Source organism: Squalius cephalus (genome assembly GCF_949319135.1).
Source record: "Squalius cephalus genome assembly, chromosome: 7".
NCBI classification, from domain to species: Eukaryota; Metazoa; Chordata; class Actinopteri; order Cypriniformes; family Leuciscidae; genus Squalius; species Squalius cephalus.
Genome location: NC_137128.1, coordinates 20,605,246 through 20,613,380, shown reverse-complemented (window position 1 = coordinate 20,613,380; position 8,135 = coordinate 20,605,246). Strand labels below are relative to the sequence as shown.

General features: G+C 37.1%; 1 long non-coding RNA gene across 5 annotated transcripts; it reads right to left on the bottom strand.

Moving 5' to 3' along the window:
- Window positions 1-852: 852 nt before the first annotated feature.
- On the bottom strand, window positions 853-7,441 carry LOC307161044. Of its 5 annotated transcripts, none has more exons than XR_013821673.1 (10): window positions 7,321-7,441; window positions 6,873-6,977; window positions 6,592-6,643; window positions 6,286-6,459; window positions 5,270-5,296; window positions 4,339-4,502; window positions 3,811-3,941; window positions 2,015-2,080; window positions 1,760-1,854; window positions 853-1,107 (listed from the first exon to the last, which is right to left on the bottom strand). It is a non-coding gene; the product is annotated as an uncharacterized lncRNA (long non-coding RNA). The 5 variants fall into 5 exon arrangements; XR_013821674.1 differs by lacking the exon at window positions 3,811-3,941 and adding an exon at window positions 5,710-5,853 and having other exon boundaries at window positions 855-1,107; window positions 4,339-4,882; XR_013821675.1 differs by having other exon boundaries at window positions 855-1,107; window positions 4,339-4,882.
- Window positions 7,442-8,135: the final 694 nt, after the last annotated feature.

The following is an 8,135-nucleotide window of genomic DNA, read 5'->3' as shown; positions in this document are numbered from 1 at the left end:
CCACCTGACGATGATTTACTATCCACATGTGCAGAATCATGTTGTGATTAGTCAGTATTTAACCACTGATACTTTACAATTCACTTTTCCCCCCCATCATCTAATAATTGTAAAATGAGTGGAATTGGTTGCAAGATTGTAGTACCACACACGGTGTCTGAAAGGCAATCTCTTTGAAAGGTCTCTCAAAAGCAAAAGACGAGACATATCCCAGCTGACATTTTAACGTCGAGTCACTGTTGAATCAACGTCAGGTGCCAGTGTTGGATAACCATTGAATTTTGTTTAGATTTTGCAAATCTAATCAACGTTGAAATAGCAACGTCTTTCCAACGTCACGTTTCTCAACATAAGTGAATTCGTCAACATTGAATCAATAGATTTTAGTTTAGATTTTGCAAATCCAATCAACGTTGAAATTTCAACATCACTATAAAGTCTTGCTTTTCAACAGTTTATTTTGTTAAACTGTTTTCACTAAAGTATTGATGTGTTCAACAGTAACAGCAAACACCTTAAAATGGATACATAAACACTAAGTTTGCGGACACAGAGTCAGCTAGGAAGAAGCCAATTGGTCAAAGCAAGACCAGGAGCCGGTTGCATAAACAAAGCCATTATGTTAAGACAGTGTCTTAAGTTCAAATATGACCCAATAGCAGTTAATCAAGGGCAGTCAGTCTTAGTTTTTGCTATCAAATTAGGCTAATCTACATTTTTATGTAAATGATTTAAAAAAGATATGAACAGTCTTAAAGAAAATAAATAGATGTCTAAGTTGTAAGACTGTCTTAGAGCTTTATGCAACCGGCCCAATAAAGATCAATAAAGAAGATCAATAAAGACATTTCACTGACGTAAGAAACATTCTTTATTACACGGCTGCAAGTGTGCCAACATTTCACACAACAATTTTACGTGTCGAACTTTAACCTTTAGAAAAACGGCCCAACCATTGGGCAACATTGAACACGGCTGGTTAAATCTTCTCTTCTAGTTACTTCTTTCTACCACCTCTCCTATACTCCTCTGGTGCATATTTCAAGAATTTGGCCATGTATTCGTTTACTTTTGTTGTAGTTGTATCAAATGAGCTCAAGACAGTGTCTGATGAGGGGGAAAAAAACAGATCAGTATTAGCAAACGTTAACCTCTTAAAGGGGTGGTTCAGGATTTTTGACATCGGTCCTCATTCACACGTTAGCCTGGGTGTTATTTATCAGTGGAGACAGTTTTCAAAAAATTTCACCCAGTCCTTCCAGTTGCATAGTTCGCTGGTGGTCAACAGTATCCTCTAGCCTGCCATTAAAAACAGTTTTACCCACTCCACAGTACACCAAAATAAAATAAATTATAACGCCAGACTATCGATGTAAATGTCTGTTGAGAGAATAAATAATAACCGTTGATAAATAACACACAGGCTAATTTGTAAATGAGGTCCGATGTCCAAAATTCTGAACCACCCCTTTAAATTAAAATATTTTTCAAATATCAACTTCTGTGGCTTTGCCAATGTTTCAAGTATATAAATTAGTATTTATCAATGTGCAAGGTCATTGATATTCATGTGCTTGGGCGAGCAACAAAAGGCAGTTGGTAGTAACCAGTGCTGCCGGTTAGTCTAGAGCCCAGAATGGAGTATTATATATTAGAGCATGCTCTGTAGAGTCCTCCAACTAAAATGATTATTATTCTGCTTACTATATTCAATTTTTTAAAACATTGTTACAAAACTACTAGGTTAAAGCAAACTCACCACAGATTATCTTGTAGAGACGGGTCTTCATGAAGGCAACCTTCCCACTTTTTCCTCTGAGGCTCATTATGGTCATCATTTTATTTGTCATAGTTCTGCCATGGTAAAACAGATTTATATTAGAATATTATATTGCAATCGAGTTCATTATGAAAATGTAGCAGAGAGCGAGTAAGTGGGTGTGTGGGGGGAGTGCATGACAGTATATGCCAGGGAACATCACTGTAAACTAATGCAAAAAAGGAACAATGTTACTTGCGCAGCCATTGACTTCACATGGTCTGCAGCATCAACGCCTCCAAACCTCTTCAGATGTTTACTCTGAAAAGGAGCAACAAGAAATTAAAAATATAACCAGAAAAGTGGTCAGTAGAGTCCAGACCTCCACAAAGCAGGCACATGATGAGGACGAGGAGTTTGTAGTGGTCACCAAGGTGAACAAGCCAATTGTTAATGAAACTTTGCCAGCACTTTACAAGATTAATTATTTAACCCTTTTGTTGTCTTCGTTTTTTTATGGGCCTTTCACACAGGACGCGGTATGCGCGGCACTGCGCTATAAAACCCATTCATATCAATGGCTTGCGCCGCGCAAGGATGTTTTGTTGCTGCGTTTATCAAAGCGCAAGCGCAGCGGTGCGCATCATTGGCGTGCTCACGCGCACGCCGCGGTCAAAGTTCAAAATAGTTCAACTTTTGCCGCTGCGCTCTGTGACGATTACCAGCGCGGCCAATAGAAACAGGGGATCCAAACAAGCACGGAAATCAAAATGGATGATCGTCTCATAGACAGACAGATTTACATTAAAAATAGTTGTGTTTTAACAGTCAGGCAACTTGTAGGTAGGCAATGTGTGTAAACAGGTTTTTAATATGTGTCCCCATATAGGTTTTTAAAACTCCGCCTACGTCATAGCGCAGCGCAAATCGCGTTGTATCTGAAGGGCAACGCTGAACCCAGCGGCAAGCCCCGCGCATACCGCGTCCTGTGTGAAAGGCCCATTAGAGCACTTGTCCTCCAGGGTACATTAGCTACAACTAGCATAACACACACCTCAGAAGTGAATGAAGCCGGAAAAGGCACTTCCTGCTGTAAAGACCCGGATGAAAACATACTGTGCACGCTCTATAGGCCCCATGCTCCTATAAGACGTGCACACCTCTTCGTCTTGTCTGTCTCTGTTGTTGTCTCTGATCAAAAGGTGAAGCTGTACTTATTAGATCAGTTTGAGTGTTTGTCTTGTACCCAATCAGCGAGAGGCATAAGAATATCTCTACAAATCTTTAGCATTGAAATTCAGGGCTTAAAGCAAGAAAAGATTTGAGGTCTGAAAAGTTGTCCGGGAGGAAATGTGCACAATGTATTGAATTAATTTAAAAGTGCTCTTTGCCTGAAATCAGGAATGGTGCCTGAGAACTTTAAGCCCTGTACATTCGCCCCATGCACATTAGAGTTGTGAAACCATGTGTCACTAGCCTGATACGCAGACCCCAATAGAGTTCCGAAGTTATGACGTCACTTTTGTAGGCCAAAACGCGGAAGTGAGTTAGCATTTTAGCACTTCCGGTTCCCTCGCCCTAAAAGTCTATGGGTTTTTTGAATGGGTTTTTGCTAAATCGCCTGAAATAAGGTCTGTGGTTAAAGCCTCTTAATATTTTCACGTTTTGATCTATGACATAAAACACACCAGTTATAACCTGCTTGGCATTTGGTAAAGAAAATGTTAACAAAATGAGTATATATGGTTTATTTAGGGAACATATATGGTTTAATTCTAATATATTATAATAAGCATTTGTTGATGCTATTGGACAATTCTCTTTAATGTCAACATATATAATACAACTATTATATTAAATTATATTATGTTATATTATATTATGTTATATTATATTTATTATAATACAACTATTATATTAAATTATATTATGCCTATTATATTAAATGTTTGGAATTTAACTGTGTTATGCTTGTTCAGAGATTATTTGTATAGTTATCTTAAATACATAGAACATTTATAACTCCTCTATCTCTCCCTAGTTTTACTTACCGAGACTCGATAAACCTTGTCCCTCATGCTGGCCCGTACAATACCGGCAAGTAAACCAGCATCTAAGCTGCACTGTTCTACATGTCCAGATTTATAGTGGTTCTCTCCTCGATCTATGGTTTTTCTAGCGTCTAAGAAAAAGGACATAAGATTGGAAAATGATACGGCCATAGCTAATGTTAGTGCTTCTGAGATGGTAAAAGCGCGTTTTTTTTTCTGGCGAATTAGCAAATGGTATGCAAACATACAATCAAACATAATACAGTGCAAGATAACCTTTAAAGTTTATTTTGGGGCACAATGATCAGGCATAATAATCTTAATCACAAAGAAAATAATATTAAGGTTTATATAAACTAACAAAATAACAAACGATTTTTAATCCAAAAAAAGATCTCAGAGAGGCACGCATAAACAAAAATAGTTTCTAACATTTTTGGAAAAAACGATAGGGCAATATTTCTCATGAAAAAGTGGATAAGTGTTCATACACAGCGCAGATCATGAGCGAAAATAAAGAAAACTTACCAGTTCTGCTCCCTCATTCTTGTCCTCCAGGTGATTCTCTAAAGCTTCGAGCTCTTCTTCAGTGTTTGCCGGCTTCACTTCATAACTTGTTCCAGCAGATGAGGTGGCAACGTGAATTGTATCCTTGATTTTGACAAGGAGCTGAAGAACTCTCTTCTGGAATTCTAGCCAAAAAAGAAGCGACCAATTATTATTTTTATGGACAGACACTCTTGGCCAGGGCTGAATGATCTGGTTTAAAAATAAAATAAAGAAGGGAAATTGCTACAGCAGGTATTACAAATGAAGTATAATTCTAAGTAGTGGGAATGATCAAGAGTTTTGCTGATATTTCTTCAATTTGCCTTGAGGACAGCCTACACCCTCTCGGTCCCTGTTTTAGAAAGTTCAGCAATCGTCTGACAACCCCTAGGGCAGACAACATGCATATTGTCCAGCACAAACGTTTGTATGCACTGCAAGCCTGCAGCGATCAAGGGTGAACAACCAGTCATCTTCTGTTCTTGCATCAATCTTCTCCTGTGACTGGTAGTTGAATACAACCCTGTTATGTAACACCAAGAGCAGCTCATCAACCAATGTGCGTGTTGCCTTATTTTTTACAGCCCATTTTGCCATATCACTTCTTAGATCACTTGATTCCTCCTCGGACAAAGTTCCAATTTCTGAATCACTTTCACCATCACTGTCTGAACATATAAAAACTAAATATTTTTAAGCCTAAATGTTTTATAAATAAAATCATTAAAAATTGAAAATAAGTCATAAACATTCAATCAAATGAGGTAGGCTGTGCTCATTTTTTTTAAATATTATCTTCCACATCAACCTGTATTTACATTTTACAAAAATGTAAATGATTTTAGTTTTAAGGGTAACAGTTACTTTCCGATTCAAATAGATGGTTGGGTTAGGTATGGGGACAACTCACCGTTGAAGGACGTGTTCTTCCAAATCTCTGGAAAAGAGAAGGAAGAAGAATGAAATCTCAACCTTATTTTAAAAGTTTGTGGATGGAAAGTGTGTCAATGTACCACCATGGCCTAATGGTTAGAGAGTCAGACTTGTAACCCGAATTAATAGCCAGGGCCCATCCGTAGTTGTTGAAACATGGGTTTCCTGTTTTCAAACATTACAGGGTGTGCGCGCATACCAGAGGCAGAAAGCCAGATTGGTGAGCTACTGCAACAAACTTAAGTATTGAAGCTTTCCTTATTGTTTGTATATAACTGCTGACTCAATAAAACGTGATTTTAGTCGGATCTCATTGTCTGTCTTTAATTTTGCAGTGTTACTGTGATGTGTGAATTAATACTGTACTGTAAATCAAAGATTTGATCATGGATTATGTGGGAAGCCTTAGTAGGCTACCTCCAACTGTGCTGATTATTCATTCGGTTCACATCACGTCACTGTAGCTTTGCGCCGCCATCACGGTCTCAGTAATGCCTGCAATATGTTGTGCAGTTGGCTGCAACAACAGCTGAAAGAGGAACCCTGAACTGGTATTTTATTCTATACCAAAAGAAAAGGATAGAAGAGAGAATCATTTATTTAAAAGACTTGAAGTCTCATGTTGGTTTGTGGTTAATTATATTTCCATTATACTCTCAGTGCCCAACATTATACAGACAGATTTCGACAGATAATGTTTTTTCTTCATTTTATTTGTTGGATCTGTTTAAATGGTAAAGCACTTTATCATGGAAAGTTAGTAAGATTTGGAGTTGTTTTGAATATAACTGTCTGTCTGTCTGTTAGTTAATACTTACCTAAATCTAATAAATATTTTTCTGAAGTTCATAAAGATATTGTCTTCGTCACATGCACTTTAGATGTTATTTTGTGTGAGTAACGTTAGCTCTGCAGACACATAATCTCAGCCTTGAAATGCATATTAAAGGACTAGTTCTTCCAAAAATGATAATTCTGCCGTCATTTACTCACCTTCATGTGCAAATCCATAAGTTTACTTTCCGTGGAAGACAAAGGGACTTTTTTGAATATATAGCGTAATGGAGACTCTTCTTGTCGATGTAATGATGGTCCCGCTCTCTTTTCAGGGAGAAGTAGTTCTCACTCAGCTCTCTATATTGTCTTTCGAGTCAGGGGAAAGCTCATCTAAAGGAGAGAGAGAGAGAGAGAGAGACAGACACACACACACGCACACTTTACTAAGGAAAGGCAAACACATTGTGTAACAAACTAACAGTGTCAGTTTATGAATTCATCAAAATTAGGAGTTTGGCAAACCTGCAGCTGATTCCAGATCAGGCATGACACTAGGTCTCTCATCGGGAGCTACCTACAACAAACAGCAGAGGAAGGCATATCAACATTAAAATATCAGCAAACTAGAAGCATAAACAATCTAGGCTGCTTTCGAGAGAAAACAACATATACAGGCAGGACACAGAAACTGGCAGAAAAAAAAAAAACTGTCAAACAAATGAGGTCAAAATATTTATGGTAAAAAATAATGGTAATGGTAAAATAATAACAACAACAACAACAACAACAAAAAACATACAGACCTTGACACCTTTCTAGCACTGTCTCTGGTGATGCTGATATGAGGGAAAATGGAGGTGTGCACAAGTGTGCTTGATGTCCTTGCATGTTTCTGTTCATTCTAAAACCTGTAGAAATTTCCCGCACATATTGTTAATGTATAAATAAATAAAAGTATCCTTAAAAAAAAAAAAAATGCAGGATTCCTGTAGGTTATTTTTCTAAGGAAAACAGTTTAATTCACACCTAATTAACATATATGGATGCATCTTGTACTTCTCTTACATGTTTGATTTACTTTCAATTCTTAAGATAGATTTCAAAACTGCATTTTCAAAATTATAAAGCTCCTTTAACAAAACAAATGTGCAAACGCGTTAGTCAGCTCTGGGGAAAACGCTCACAATCCCACAAATTATCATACTATGATAAAAGCATACATTTCCACATATTATTCCATATACTACTTACCTCTCTCAACCATTTGTACATCAAAACAGAATGCTGCCAGCCACCATAAAGGATGCCACGCGTTGATAGTAAACTCGTGTCTGTGACTCGCATGGTTCTTCGCTTGTATGCATGCTTATTGGTAACTCGCATATGATCGCCACCTATGGGTTGTTGAATATGTATTATGTTATGTATGTTTCCCTTCCAGGTAACCCAACACTGACTGCACAACCGATTCATTTTAATTGTTAATTAATTTTGTAAATCTAGCTTAGTTAACATATTTATATTCTAAAGTTTATATATAATTATATTTATTAAATTATTGTGGTATATCACTTTCTTGACAAGGTAACGCAAGGTATCATTATAAAAATGTACATTAAAAAAAAAATTAAAAAAATAATATACATTTGTGAGCGTGCCAAGCCCGCGAAACCTGGCAGCGGGCATATATAAGAAGGGGTTGTGACCACCGCGCGCAGAACCCGGTTTTCATTCCAAGTGGACATCCATATTCAACTACATTTCTGAGGTAAAGTACTTTTTACTTAACCGATGTAGGTAAATTACTTTTAAAACATACAAACCCCATACAAAGGTAAATGACACTTAAAACTTTGAAGAAAGTAAATAATAAAATCTAATTATAGCACATAGGCTACTGTAGGCCCCTACTCAGGGTATACAGATAAGTAAGTAAGATAAATAACGGCCGCTTTCACCTAATAAACATTTTTAATTGTCACAAAATGTATTAACTGTGTTTTCCAGTAAATGTACCACTACTTTTCACATAAACAATGGTTTTCCGGTTGTTTTCCCGTCCGCTA